Consider the following 15,612-nt stretch of genomic DNA (forward strand, 5'->3'; position numbering starts at 1 on the left):
ACAGGAGTGAATAAGACAGACAAAATTCCATGCAATTATCCTTCAGTTAAAAATAAATAAATTTTTTTAAAAAGACAAAATTCCTGCCCCTATAAAGCTTGGCACCTAGAAGAGGAAATAGATACAAACATATGCCATCAAGTTATAAGTGCTATGAAGAAAAGTAAAACAGAATGAAAGACAGACAGTGGATGAAGGGTTCTCTTTTAGATAGGGTAGTAGAAACAATCCAATTTCGGTACTGACCATCTGGTGATGTCCATGTATAAAGTCACCTCTCATGTTGTTGGAAGAGGGTGTTTGCTATGAACAGTGCGTTCTCTTGGCAAAATTCTCCTAACCTTTGCCCTGCTTCATTCTGCACTCCAAGGCCAAATTTGACTGTTACCCAGGTAACTCTTGACTTCCTACTTTTGCATTCCAATCCCTTATGATGAAAAGGACAACTTTTTTTGGGTGTTAGTTCTAGAAGGTGTTGTCGGTCTTTACAGAACCATTCGACTAATTTCTTCAGCATCAGTGGCTGGGACATACACTTGGATTATTATGATGCTGAATGGAACTGAGATCGTTCTCTTTTGAGATTGCACCCAAGTACAGCATTTTGGACACCTCTGATGACTTGAGGACTACTCCATTTCTTCTAAGGGATTCTTGCCCACAGTAGTAGATATAATGGTCATCTGAATTAAACTTGCCCATTCCTATCCATTTTTAGTTCACTGATTCCTAAAATGTCAATGTTCACACTTGCCATCTCCTGCTTGACCACATCCAATTTACTTTGATTCATGGACCTAACATTCCAGGTTCCTATGCAATACGGAGAATTTTCAGCAGAGCTGTGAGTAATCCAAGTTAAGTCATGTCCTTTGGATTACACAATATCAAGGGATAAAAGTGAATGCAGGGAGCCCATTTAGGAAGCTGTTCTGCACAGTTACAGAGGAAATTTTAAGCCTTGGATTAGGGTGGTAGCTGCAGAGGTGGGAAGAGGCAGAGTACAGCTACACTTTGAAGGTGGAATATCTAGCAATATCTAACCACTGAAGACTTTAAACACTTTGCTGTGCTACATTTTATGTTTCTAAAATGTTTTCATCGAACATTTGGCTTTAAAAGTCTTTATAAGCATGCGTGACAATACATAACTAGAGACCCCAAAAAATGCACCTCAAAAGGACCTCAGTAAACTCTTTTTGTTTGGTTCAGTGATTCACAAGATAAAGGCTTTTCACTTTGGCCTAATAAAAAAAAAAAGAAATCCAATGAAAAGAAAAATCTAAAAGGCAGTTGCCAGGTCACTCTGGAGGAGCGAGTGTTCACTCTGTAAGTTTGTTATTCAAGGCCACCTACAAATGAGCCTTGCTTCCTCTCTAGTACTCATTCAACCACTAGTATTTGCTAAGGGTGTTATATGGCAGGAACTATGCTATTCCTAGGTGCTGCCATCTCAAACATAAAAAGTGCCTAAGATATATAAAAATCAAAAAGGATTTAGTCTTATTCTCTATTTATATTAAAATGAAACTATAAACAATGCAATAAATAACTCTTAAAGGTTTCTGAGTACTAAATATAAAAAGTAATCCACTATATAAAGCAAAAATATAACAGACATCTCAGAGAATGCCCATTCAGCTCGCTACAAGTCCATGTTCCCTAAGGACTTACACCCCACTTGACATCCCAATGGCCTACTATAACCACAGATATATTTATTAGATGGTTCCATATTCCGTAGGGCTTCCCAGGTGGCACTAGTGGTAAAGAACCTGCCAATGCAGAGAATACCAGACTCGGGTTCAATCCCTGGGTTGGGAAGATCCCCTGGAGGAAGGCATGGCAACCCACTCCAGTATTCTTGCCTGGAGAATCCCATGGACAGAGGAGCCTAGTGGGCTACAATCCATAGGGTCACAAAGAGTCAGACACAACTAAAGCAGCTCAGTACCCATGCACATATTCTGTGCCATCACAAACTGGACAAGGAATGGGCACTTGAACAAGGTGGGCCCAATCTTACCCTTAATCGTTTTGCTGAACTCACATGTTTAAACTAAGGTGCTAAAGGTTTATTCTTACATTCAATGAGACTCAACAATGACCTAATAAATTCCATTTTGCTCACAAGCTAGGTTTTCTTCTTAACCTGCAACCAAAGATTTTAATTAAAACATACTTGTTTTACTTAGCTTCAGCTATAGCCAATCTACCTTCAAGATTAAATTAAAAATTCGCTCAATCCTTCTAAGCACGTGCAAGGTTTGATACACTTGCCGGATTTCAGTTTAACCATGTGTTGACAAGAGTCAACAGACTAAATTCAGTCTCTCATATATCTGTTCTCCCTACATGACAATCAGTCCTTCACTTTCCCTGCCATCTTATTCAGACGGTTCTGCAAAGTCTAGGTGACATTATCCCCATTCCACGTAGGTACAACAGCCACGCAGATCACCCACAGCAGTCCTAGTAACCACAGAGAATATAATCTGAAACTTCTCTCCTTCTAAGATAACAATGAACGGTTATAGCAACCCAAACAATTTTTTTAATAATTTCTTGTTTGTCGATTTGAAATCCCTACACTCAGTTAGGGTGCAGCACAGGCAAACCATCGGTGTTCAGCAACCACTCTCCCTTAGCAGCCAAAACAAACTGCACAAAATGCCTCTAAGAGAAGATTCAAAACAAAATCACTGATATCTAGCTTTAATAAAAATAAGAAAACAACAAACCTGGAAGCTCCTAGGTGTGGACATCCAATACATCTCCTTAGGCCATAAGTGCAAAATTAAGAGCATAGCTAGTATATATAAGACTTCCAATCATATCTGAGAGCTTATTAAATTTTATAATTTTTACTTGGTTTAAGTTCAACAACTGTACTTTTGGGGAGGAAGGACTCCTTTAATGGAGAAAAATAAATTAAATTGTATTTACGAAATGACAGTCCTCTACTAGTTTTTCCCTCACTTTAAAAATGTCAAAGGCAGTAACATTTAATTTTCACTACATCCACCCATGTGTACAAGCAGTATGACAGAAAATCTTGGAACTGAATGGATCAAGTTAAGCACTATGTTTTTCTGTTACAGTTCTTCCCCCTTCACTCAAGAACTTCATTTGTATACCAAATATTATAACTGTCCTTAAGGAATTAATTCAGACGAGATCAACCACTGCTGCCCCAGAAAAGGAAACAACGGTATTAGCGATATTTGCAATCCCTAGCTTAACCCTTTCTCTAGCAATCTCATAAATATTCACAGGTAACAGACTAGTATGAAATTTAGTGAGATCCAGAATTTCTAAGACTATCAGATTAAAAAGATTGTTGGCAAGGGTATAGGGAAATGGGACCTTCATATATGCAAAAGGATTTTCTGGTATTTAAAAATAGTAAACTTTAAAAAACCTTTATGGGGGGCAAACCTGCAATATATATCAAAATCTCAACTATGCATACCCATTAGTCGGACCCAGCAATTCCACCTCTAACTAATTAGTCTAAAAACAAAACAGACTTCCCTGGGGATCCAGTGGTTCAGATGCCACGCTTTCACTGCAGGGGCCGTGGGTTCACTTCCGGTTAGGCAACTAAGATCCCACATGCTGCAGCCAAAAAACAAATAAACAAACCAACAAAAAACATACAAAGATGTATGTTCAAAAATGCTTGTCATGGCATTTGTCCATTCAAAAGTATAAAGAACAGACTGCAAGAGGGTAAGAATAGATGAAAAAAAAATTAAAGGACTGGAACTTCCCTGGTCCAGTGGTTAATAATCCACCTGCCAGTGCAAGGGAGATGGGTTTGATCACTGGCCGGGCAAGATTCCCCATGCCAAAGAGCACTAAGTCTATGTGCTACAGCTTCTGAGCCCACGCTCCAGAGCCCGTGCTCTGCCACAAGAGAAGCCACCACCACAAGCAGCCCACGCGTCGCAACTAGAGAGGAGCCCATGCTCACCGCAACTACAGAAAGCTTGTGCAGCAACAAGGACCCAGGGCAGCCGAAAATGATAACTAAATAAAAGAGGAATACAGTTGAGGCAAAAAAGACAGCCTCAGCTATGAACTGGCACCAAAGACAGAGGTAAGTGAACACTGTTTATAAAGTGGGAAAACAAATTACCAGAATATCTACTATTATGTTCAGTCCTGTAATGGATTCTATGCTTCGACAGAAAATTACAGTGCATATACATATTTACTGACATCAAGATATGCTTATGTTTAAGTGATAAAAGAGATACAACAAGACGTTTAGTGATATACCTAAATCTACTCACTTATGCTTTTAAATTCATGTTCAAAGATCTGAAAAGAATAAAATGTTAGCAACTTTTATCTCTAGATTGGGGATTATGGGTGGTTTTAATTTCTTTCATCGTATGTTTTTCATCTTTATATTTGTCTTTCTTTTTAACCTACATCTAATATTTACAACAAATCGACTATCTCCTAGAAACTGTCCCTTTGGCTTTCTGAGACAGAAAGGTTTGGCTTTAGCTTCTCTCCCCATTTTTCTTTGCTACTTCTTTCATTACTTATTAACATCTCTGCTTATTCTGTCACTAGCTTCAGGGACTACATGGTATCCATCTAATATATGACATAATAAAAATTTATAATAGCTATCATTATTGGGCATTCAACTTTGTGCCAGGTACTCTACCACATTCTTTAGAATCCACTACTTTTAGTCAACTAGTTTTCTTAGTCAATAGATGGACTCCACATGTACTGAATGTGCTTTCCACATTCCTGGCAAACACAGAATTGGCTTAAACACTTTCAAAATAGAGCAGGGAAACTCAACACAGCCTCCTCTTTCTTTAGTGAATAGCACTACTGTACTCTTTAGGAGAGTTCTTCCTTACATTAAGCCAAAATATTTCCCTGTGAATTCTACCTATTTTCCTTTTCTCACATTCAGCATTTGAAGACTGCTCTCATTTTCCTCTTTAGCTCCTCTTCCCTACAAATGGTAAAACAGTTTCAAACGACTCACCATTTGAGTTACTGGGAAGATTAGATTTTTAAAAATCAAACTGCCCAGTATAGCAACTCATCATGCTATAATAAACATTCAATAAATAATAAAGCAGTATTCTCTGATAAAAACAATACTGAATAAGAAATCCAGAAAACTAAAATTCTAACCTGACTTCAACTTATTTTAATTAATTATCTGAGACTCACTATCCTCCTCCATAAAATGTTGGACCAGACAAACTCTTCAGACTTTCCGTCTATAATTCTGAGAATCTGTGAATGGTCACATAGATTTTGTAGCTTCCATACTCAGTACTGGTGAGAATGTGATAAGTATGTACTAATATAAACACTAACTATGAAAGTGTAAACTAGCACAACTTTTCTAGAAAGCAATTTGGCAAAGAAGTTCATAACATTTAGCATAGTAATTCTTAGAGTGAATCAGAGGTGCTGACAAATATTTATATACAAATATATTCATCACACTATTGAGAACATAAAAATGTAAGCAACAAAAGTATTTAAAACTGGAAGGGCTATATAAATTGTGATCTAATCATATAATGAAAATGAAAGTGTTAGTTGCGCAGTTGTATCTGAATCTCTGCGACCCCATGGACTGTAGCTTGCCTGCCAGGCTCCTCTGTCCGTGGAATTCTCCAGGTAAAAATACCATTCCCTTCTCCAGGGGATCTTCCCGACCCAAGGATCAAAAACTCAGGTCTCCCGCATTGCAAGCAAATTTTTTTTACTGTCTGATCCACCAGGGAAGCCCAATCATATAACAGGTTCATGGAAAACCAAAAATGTATTACTTTGTTCTTTTAAGTTAGCCTTAAACATCATCCCTAAAATAGTTTCTTTTCACAGCCTTCTCTACTAGAGATCTCTTTACAATGGTAGAGGGTAATAGAGTCCCTCTCTGAAATTTTGGCTTAGAATACACGGACTTAAAATTAAAAATATCTTCAAGCTATAGATTCCAAAATTATATTATACCTAAACACAAACATAATTTTATAAACACTTTCATAAATACTAAAATGTAATTCTCAAGAAAAAAATAAACAAATATTCCACATGAAATATCAAGTATGTTTTCATTGTACTAAGAAGAAATTGTATCAAAGTTCCTTTTTCTCTACTAACCACACACTAAAAAATGGTTCTTCAGGCGCCTGGAAAGCAGGAGCAATTCTAGTGAAATACAGTTATGCAAGAAGAAAAAAAAATTAACGTTTGATTTAACACTTATTTAGTGCCTTGTGATTTGTGCACTTCTCCATAGTCTTTATAGTTGTGTGGGGAAAACTAACACCAAAACGCAAATTCACGATCCTGTGTTTCTTAGAGAGGATTTCATCAAAGTAAACACTGAAAAAGTCACAGGCATATCTGAGAGCATGCTGTCACCTTGCCTTGGTAACACCAGAAAACCTGAACAAAGCAGCAGTCCTGCTCTATCTTATGACTTCTGAACTAGCCAGCTTAAAATCCCTTTGAGCTCACGTGCTCAGTCTTATCCAACTCTTTGCGACCCCATGGACTGTAGACCACCAGGCTCCTCTGCCCATGGGATTTTCCAGGCAAGAATACTGAAGTGGAGTGCCATTTCCTATTCCAGGGGATCTTCCCGATCCAGGAACTGAACTTGCACCTTTTCTGTCTCCTGCACTGGCAGGTGGATTCTTTACCACTAATGCCACCTGGAAAGACCCCTAAAACTCTTTTGGCCCTGCTGCTGCTGCTGCTAAGTCACTTCAGTCGTGTCTGACTCCGTGTGACCCCACAAACAGCAGCCCACCAGGCACCCCCGTCCCTAGGATTCTCCAGGCAAGAACACTGGAGTGGGTTGCCATTTCCTTCTCCAATGCATGAAAGTGAAAAGTGAAAGGGAAGACACTCAGTCGTGTCCAACTCTTTGCAACCCCATGGGCTGCAGCCTACCAGGCTCCTCCGTCCATGGGATTTTCCAGGCAAGAATACTGGAGTGGGTTGCCATTTCCTTCTCCAATGCATGCATGCATGCCAAGTCGCTTCAGTTGTGTCCAACTCTGTGCAACCCCATGGACAGCAGCCCACGGCTCCTCCTAGATATTTCAAAAGCTGTACCAAAATATTATGAAGTTCTAGAAGGCAAAAAAGGCCAGGGATTAGAACAATGCAACTAGCTGCTTGACAAAGACCATCATTTAACAGGTGTTGTTATGACCAACCTCACGTAAAATAAGTATTTTACAATTCTACACAGTGTATAGGGATGAAACATGCCAAATAAAGTTATGGTTGTTTTCCTTTTTTTAACATTTATTCTTGTTTTCTAATGAACCTAAATTTGTTCTGCCTTGTCAGAAGCCAAAGGCAAAATTGTGTTCTCTTCTTCCCAGAAACTTATAATAAAGTAGTGATAAATAAATCTAAGTCAAATTTCTGTGACCTACTTGAAAATTTGGCAATTGAACACTCAGAATCTCCCCCCAGGATATTTGACTCCTTTGAAAAACACCATTTATTTTTATTTATATACAACATAACCTCAAACATGGTAACAGTCACCACGTAAACTAGCATTATCCAACACACAGCAGAGAAACTGCCTAGGAAAGAAGATTGCTTTGCCACTCTGAGTTAGATACATTCATTTATTTAAAAGGGTAACAAATAAAACAGCAAAAAAATAATGTGCAGCTCTCTAAAAAAATCTAATTCTGACGTTCCTACTGCTCAGAGTCTGGGATTCTGATTTTTTTCCTTCAGTGTGAAACACACAGAAACCAAATTAATGGAGACCATGCTAGAGAATCTGGTTACAGAGATTTATAATAATTTATTTTGCAACAAGTCAAAAGCTAAAAAGGGAATCTGAGTCTTTAGAGCTTTTCTCTACTAAGTGCTTTTTTAATACCTCCGTGAGTTAAAAATCCCAACTGTAACTTTGGTTATAGACAAAGAGAAAGGTTCATGCATATTTCAAATCTTCAATAAATATCTGTCAATTAAGTGGATAGAAGATAAATTACACATACCACCTCTGCAAAACTTATGGAGTGTGAGAATCAGATACTCTGTGGTAAATCAGACAGCTCTCAGTATAATGAAATAAAACTAAGACTGACCATCTTTAATCAAAAAATTAAAGATATCATGATTCTTTACTAATAAATCCTCTTACAATCAAATGGAGTCAGTTATATCTTAAGAATAAAAATATTTAATAATCCATGAGGTATAGAGTGAGGTAGGTAAGCAATGATATTTATCACTAAGAGATAAAAGCACTGACTTGTGCTGTGATGTTATCTACCACAGAGTCCCCACCACAGCAGGAATAACAGTCCATGGAAAGTCACAGCTGGTTTCAATTACTAAGAAAGCACAATACAGGAGAAGACAGTGGAATACTTTACTACTTACTGGCCTCCTTCCTCCATCTCCATTGCATCTCTCAGGAAAAGAAAAAGGAGGTTTGGAGTTAGGGGAGGGAAGGCTTGGACAACTGGCCACAGGTACATTTTCCAGAGCTTCTAAGGCATGAAACCAGTTATAGAAGGAAAGCTGACTGACCAGAAGCGTTTAGGGAGTGGTTCAACAACGCAATTCCCCACTTCTATTCACATTCCAAGTCCCTGCATGTGAGAGAACGAACGACTGTGGTTTCGGTGTAACACTTAAGCATAAATCACCATATATTGTTTTATTAGTACTTGCTGACATTTTCATAACATAATCCTACTTAGCGTTTTGGAATACAATCCTGTATCTCTCCTAGTTTCACAAGTGCCTGACAACAAAATACATGTCACGATAACAACCAACAGTCTGCTCACTTTCAGAGCTGCTTCAGACAAATGATCATTCCAGATACTCTAGTGCTTCACTATTCAGTATGTCCTTTTAAATTCTCCCTCTCCATATGCCACTAAAGTTTTTTAGGTCAAATATTGAAAGAGGAATAAAGGGCAAAGTAGGCAAAAAATATTTCAAGAAAGCATCTATACAATATTGTAAAGTAGTTAGCCTCCAATTAAAATAAATAAATTTATATTTTTAAAAAAGCATTGAGCTCTTATAATGATGCTTTAGTCAAAATAAATCTGTGAATAAAAATTACTAAAGGGTATCAGTGACCTGTGAATCATGACATAAAATGGAAGAAGTCTCTAAAGATTAAAGAGTAGAAGTGGAGTCCTAATTTCAAAACGAAAAAGGCAAATCCCCAACTACAATAGAACCAAAAAGGTTTGGTGACAATTCTATGCATCAATATCAAGAATAGTTCAAAAGAAGAATATTTACAGATGGCAAACAGGCACATGCAGGCTTTCCTGGCGGCTCAGTGGTAAAGAATCCGCCTGTGAATGCAGGAGATGTAGGTTCAATGCCGGAATTGGGAAGATCCCCTGGAGAAGCAAACGGCAGCCGACTCTAGTATTCTTGCCTGGGAAATCCCATGGGCAGAGGAGCCTGGCAGGCAATATAGTCCATGGGGTCACAAAAGAGCTGGACACAACTTGGCAACTAAAACAACAGGCACATGAAAAGATGCTCAACACTGCAAATTATTACAAAAATGCAAATCAAAACCACAATGAGATACCACCTCACACGAGTCAGAATGGCCATCATTAAAAAGTCTACAAATAACAAATACTGGAGAGGGGGTGGAGAAAAGGGGACGCTTGTACACTGTGGTAGGAATGTGAGCTGGTGCAGCCAATATGGAAAACAGTATTGAGGTTACTCAAAAAACTAAAAAGCCAGAACTACCACATGACCCAGCAATCTCACTCCTGGGCATATATCCAGACAAAATTGTAACTCAAAAAGATACATTCACACCCCCATCCCCACCCAACGCTCAAAGCAGCAGTATGCACAATAGCCAAGACATGGAAACGACCTAAATGCCCACTGACAGATGAATGGATAAAGGAGACATGGTACATACATACAATGGAATACTACTCAGCCATGAAAAGGAATAAAATAATGCCATCTGCAGCCATATGGTCGCAACTACAGATTATCATATTAAGTGAAGTCAAAAAGAAAAAGACAAATACTGTATGATACAACCTACATGTGGAATCTAAAATATATCACAAATGAACTTATCTACAGAACAGAAACAGACTTACAGAGAATAAACTTGTGGTTGCCAAAGGGGACAGAGGTGGAGAAGGGCTTCACTGGGAGTTTGGGGTTAGCAGACGCAAACTATGATATATAGAATGGATAAGCAACAAGGTCCTACTGTATAGCACAGGGAACTATAATCAACATACTGTGATGGAAAAAATATGAAAAAGAATGTGCATATATGTATAACTGAACTACTTTGCTGTACAGCAGATATTAACACAACACTGCAGATCAACCACACATCAATTAAAAAACTAAAACAAAAAAAAGTATTTAATAGAAGCAGAGGACTCACTGACACTAAACTACACTGGCCTAAGCCATCATTTATTCCTTGAGGTACAGGACTAGTAGATAAGAATACTAGAAACAGGGATGTCTGGATTTCAACAAAGAATCTACCAAAACTGTCTTCTGATAGGCCATGGCAGGGTTTTTAACCTCTGCATTATTGACATTTTGCATTGTAGGATGTTTAATAATGTCTCTGGCCTCTACCAAGGGGATGCTACAGGATCCACCAGTTGTGATAACCAAAAATAGCACTCGAGATATGCCAAAGTTTCCCTGGGAGGCAAAATCACCCTTGATTGAGAAGTACTGATTTATGGCAAAATGGAGAAATACAAGATAAGTAACAGTGGTTTCTGAAGTTCATAAGTAATTGAACAGCTATTCAAAAGAAATTGAAAAGCTGTATCCAGGGTGCTGATAATGGATCATGTCCATTTTGGAAAAGGTTTCTTTGTGTGTGTGCACACGTGCGCTCAGTCACTCAGTAATGTCCAACTCTTTTTGGCCCATGGACTACAGCCCACCAGGCTCCTCTACCCATGGAATTCTCCAGGTAAGATTACTTACAGAGGGTTGCCATTTCCTACTCCAGGGGATCTTCTTGAGCCAGGGATTGAACCTGTATCTCCTGCATTTTACTATGATCCAGAAAATGTACATAGATAGGTTCATCAAATTAGAAGATATGAAATCAGATGATATGAAAAAAAAAAAAAAAAGTGGATGGGGACCTCCAAAGAACTACAGAATTCATCCACAGTGAAGGTTTGTGTAATGGTTTGAAAGTTGATTCTTTCGAAAGTAAGTTTTCCTAAGGTAAATCAGCCCTGAATATAAGGTAGTTTTAAAGATCAATGAGACAGATAAAAAATAAAAGCCATATAATAATGTTATTCTGTTCATGAAGTCTGTAAAACACTGCTTTGAAAAAAATTTACAATACCATACGAGACAAAACATATGTTAACATTATTATGGTCGCGCTCCCCCTGCCTTTCACTGTGGACACAGGGGTTTCAAGTAGAGTAAGAGATTCCTACACAGATGACACTATAATTAAGAAAATACAAGCTACAACACAATACTAGGTAGTAACAATCTAGTTTAAGTAAATCTATGAAAGTTTACAAATTGAATCTCTCTCCCAGGAAATGCTTCCTGAACCTCCGAAATAAAAGCAATTTCTCTCATGCCCAAATATCCTTGGAAGATATTTCTATCACTGTTAATTGTTTCCTTATATTACAATTTTTATTATTTAAAAGAGATAACCTGATAGTTTATAAGCCCTTGAAAATAGGACAGAACTTTATTCTCTTATCTGTTTTATAGATTGTCCAGTACATGGCTGGGCATATATGGTGAACCATCACATGTGTTAAATAAATAAATTAGTGAGAATTTAACATTTTTAAAATATTTATTTGGCTGCACCAGGTCTTAGGATATATGGGCTCTTTAGGTGCAGCATGCGAACTCTTAGTTGCAGCATGTGGGATCTAGTTCACAGATCAGGAATCAAACCCCGGCCCCCTGCATTGTGAGTGTGGAGTCTTAGCCACTGGACCACCAGAGGAGTCCAAAGAATTTAATATTATTCAATAAAAGTATTCAAATTTAAAATTTTAGAAATAGATGACAGAATCAGAATACAAAAGCCTGGAATCAAGATAAAAATGTCAAGAGCTTCAGAAAAAAATTTAATAAGAATAAATGTAAAGTTCCTTTTCTGGACCTGGGAATCAAAGAGTAGAAGCCCCATTCTATTCTTCATAATATAGGTGGATGAACTACATTCTTAAAAATGAATACCACTGAATCTCAAGAAATACTTTTTTTTTTTTAATTTTATTTATTTGGCTGCACTAGGTCTGAGCACATGGATCTAGTTCCGGACCAGGGATCGAACTCAGGCCTCCTGTATTAGGAGCACAGAGTTTTAGCCCCTGGACCACCAAGGAAGCCCTACTACTCTCTTTAAAGTGATCATATTCTTCATTGTGAATTGCCCATTTATTGATAGTTAGATATGTTCTCTTACAATGACGCATAAACAAGGATATTCATATAATAATCCAATATCCAAAATAAGAGTATGAGAAAAACTAAATGCATACTATTAAATTAAATGCAGAAGTTTAAAAGAATGAGATACGGATTTTTCTGTATTGAAAGAAAGAGAGGCTGGGGCAGGTGGGGACGGAAGGAGGAGAGAAAAGGCGATAAGAAAGGAGGAAAAGAGGGAGACATTAAGTTATGAAAAACCAAGCTACAGAAATGTTACAAGATGCCGCTCTCAAATACATACATGTGTGTATATATGTACATATATATTTTATATATATATATATATACACATATATTTTATCTGTCCCTTGGTGCTCAGATAGTAAAGAGTTTGCCTGCAAAGCAGGAGACCTGAGTTCAATCCCTGGGTGGGAAAGATCCCCTCAATAAGGAAATGGCAACCCACTCCCGTATTCTTGCCTGGAAAATCCCACAGACAGAAGAACATGGGGGGCTATAGTCCATAGGGTCACAAAGAGTCAGACATGACTGAGCAACTTCACTTTCTTTCTTTCATTTTATATAGCTATGTAAGGCAAAAGGGATGGAAGAAGGAATGGAATATTTTTTATTTGAATTAATTCTTTTTCACTGAGAATGTGTTCCTTAGATAATTTTATATAATATTAATGTAAATACTCATCCTCCAAAACCTAAACTTAGTTTCTTTTATAGTCTTAGTGCACAAATCAATATTAGTTTTTGAACAAGTATAATGAAAGAAATGTAATTCTTAAGTTTCCTCTCACTTCAAAGAAATTCTGTCTCAGTCATGCTGGGTTTCCATTAAAAGTCTAAGAGAAGGTCTCTATCCTATATAAAATCCATTTCCGTTTATCCAGTACACAAAGCTATAGGTCATTAAAAATTAGCACATACATCTCCAGTAATATTTTCTACTGCTATTTTCCCAAGTCACGGATACTGCCTGATAAACCTTAGGAACACCACATTCCCAATTTTTTCCCACTTAATGTTCCCCAAATAATTCTAACTGTAAGAGCACTCTGCCTCTGGAATTATGTGCTCACTAAAAGTTACCAGTCATAAAAACCCACAGAATGGGAGAAAATATTTGCAAACAAAGAAACCAACAAAGGATTAAATCTCCAAAATATACAAACAGTTCATGCAGCTCAATATAAAAAAAAACCCAAACCCAATCAAAAAATGGGCAGATCTAAATAGACATTTTTCCAAAAAAGACATACAAATGGCTAAAAATTATATGAAAATATGTTCAACATCACTAATTATTAGAGAAATACAAATCAAACCTACAATATAGCAAGGTATCACCTCACACAGGTCAGAATGACCATTAACAGAAAGTCTACAAATAATAAATGCTGGAGAGAGTGTAGAGAAAAGGGATGTCTTCGACACTGTTGCTAGGAATGTAAACTGATACAAAAAAACTAAGTGTAGAACTACTATATGATTCAGCAATCCCACTCCTGGGCATATACCCAGAGAAAATCTTAATTCCAAAAGGGACATGCACCCCAATATTCACTGTAGTACTATTTACAAAAGCCAAGACATGGAAGCAACCTAAACGTCCACCAACAGAGGAGGAGATAAAGAATGTGTGGTGCATATACACAATGGAATATTACTCGGTCATGAAAAAGAATGAAATAATGCCACTTGCAGCAACACGGGTAGACGTAGAAACTGTCATACTGAACGAAGTGTGTCAGACGGAGAAAAACAAATATCATGATATTGCACATATGTGAAACCTAAAAAAAAAAAGAACTTATTTACAAAACAGAAAGAGTCACAGATAGAGAAAACAAACTTATGGTTACTAGAGGAGGAAGGGGGGATAAACTGGAAGATTGGCATTGACATACACATACTACTATATATAAAATAGATAATAAATAAGGACCTATAATATAGCACAGGAACTCTACTCAATACGCTGTAATAACCTATACGGGAGAAGTATCTAGAAAAGAGTAGATATATGCATAACTGATTCACTCTGCAGTACACCTATAACTAATACAACATTGCAAATCAACTATACTTCAATAAAAAAATTTACTTTTTTAAATTACCAGTCATAAATAATTCTCAAGACATAGAAAACCCTATTTTCAAGCAAACACCCACAGCTCCTGATGAAACTGCATAATAAAAGGTCACCTTTTGCCAAACAAAACTCAAGGTCTCTCACTTCATTAAACAGCTAAAAGTAAATATATTTACCCAGTACTTTGGATTTTTACCAACCTTCAAAAACATCCCACTACAGTCAACAGTTGCTATGAAGATATGTATAATATAAAGAACTTTTTCCCTTTCCTATAATCTGGGAAACTAATGTAGTTAAAGTACTTTAAAAATCAGTAAGTATTAGAAGATAAGTTTAGTCAAACAAAGTGATGATGAAAACTATGTCATGGAGCTAAATGGCAAGCCTGAAGACCTGTATAATAATACAGCCTAAAGACTCATATGATAATACAAACAAAAGCACCTGAAGTAGGTTAAGTAGGTTATTTTCTAAAGTAATGTTATTTCCTAAATATATTTCTCATTGTTTATAAAGCACTATGCAACAGAAATAAAATGTGATCCACATTTTAAAAAGTAGAAAGAATAGATAAAAAGTAGAAACAAACAGATGAAACTAACTTTAACAATATATTTCATCTATCCAAAAATATTCAGATGATTTCAACATGTAACAGATGCTAAATAAGTATTAATAAGATAATTTATCTTTTTTTAAAGTCTTTGAAGTCTACACTTCACACATACCACCTTTTCCATTTGGGCTAATCACATTTCAAGTGCTCCACAGACACACGTAGTAGTTCCTACATTGATCAGAGAGCATCTGTAACATAAGTGGGTCAAATACAGTTTCTAAATTTCTGAAGCACCGTTATATAATCAAAAGAAGCCCTAAATAGCTAAGCAAAAGCAAATGTCTTTAGCATAATCTTTAAAGGCAGATGTAGGTAAACAATCAAGTCAAAACATCTCATATGTACCAGACCCTACTTTAAGTGCTTGTCCAGCATTATCTCATCTGATCAAGCACAAAAGCCTCTGATGCTGGCACTAGTAATACCCTCATTTTAC

At 37.0% G+C, this 15,612-nt stretch overlaps 1 protein-coding gene across 2 annotated transcripts in view; it reads right to left on the reverse strand.

Annotated features, from left to right (window-relative positions):
• The window catches only part of RFC1 (replication factor C subunit 1), a 77,252-nt gene that overhangs the window by 35,760 nt on the left and 25,880 nt on the right, over positions 1 to 15,612 (reverse strand). The gene's annotated exons all lie outside the window — the stretch shown is intronic.

Source organism: Bos indicus x Bos taurus, chromosome 6, assembly GCF_003369695.1.
Source record: "Bos indicus x Bos taurus breed Angus x Brahman F1 hybrid chromosome 6, Bos_hybrid_MaternalHap_v2.0, whole genome shotgun sequence".
In the NCBI taxonomy this organism is placed as follows: Eukaryota; Metazoa; Chordata; class Mammalia; order Artiodactyla; family Bovidae; genus Bos; species Bos indicus x Bos taurus.